Raw genomic sequence first — 694 nt, forward strand, 5'->3', positions numbered from 1 at the left:
TCTTATATCCTTTTTACTTTGGGTTTAATTTGATTTTTTTTCTAATTTCTTGAGTTAAATTTTTAGATACACTTTTAAGTTTTTTCAGATATATAGATATAAGGATATAAATGCTACTATAGCTGTATTCCATGAGCTTTGATTTATCTCAATTTTATTACCATTTAGGTAAAAATATTTTCTAATACTCATTGATATTTCTTCTTTGAATTAGATCAAATTTTGTTCATCTTCATGTTTAAATCTTCTATATTCTTACTTTGTGTTGTTTTTACCATTTTTTGTGTAACTAAGTAAGGTATGTTATCATCACCCATTATTACAGCATTCTGTACTCTTTTTGTATTTTTTTTGCATATTTTGAGACTAAATTATCAGTTGCATTAAATTTATGATTGTAACATTAGCCTATTGAATTGAATCTTTTATAATTTTGAATAATCATTCTTTGTCTCTAGTAATGCATTTTTTATTAATGTCTACTTCATATAATGTTGATATAGCTACTTTACCATGCTTTTTGTTAGATTTTTATATAATATTTTCCTATTCTTTAGATTTTACAATTTCTATTATCTCATATGTTAGGTGTTTCTCTTATAAACTATGCACTACATCCAAATTATATTCACTACATTCAAAAGATTCACTATAAATTTTTATTTTTTAATTTTACATTTATATTTGCAATAGT

General features: G+C 22.5%; 1 protein-coding gene across 2 annotated transcripts in view; it reads right to left on the reverse strand.

Annotated features, from left to right (window-relative positions):
* Nucleotides 1-694, reverse strand: part of DEFB114 (defensin beta 114) — a 27,492-nt gene that overhangs the window by 20,895 nt on the left and 5,903 nt on the right. The window lies entirely within an intron of this gene.

Source organism: Equus przewalskii, chromosome 19 (assembly GCF_037783145.1).
Source record: "Equus przewalskii isolate Varuska chromosome 19, EquPr2, whole genome shotgun sequence".
Taxonomy (NCBI): Eukaryota; Metazoa; Chordata; class Mammalia; order Perissodactyla; family Equidae; genus Equus; species Equus przewalskii.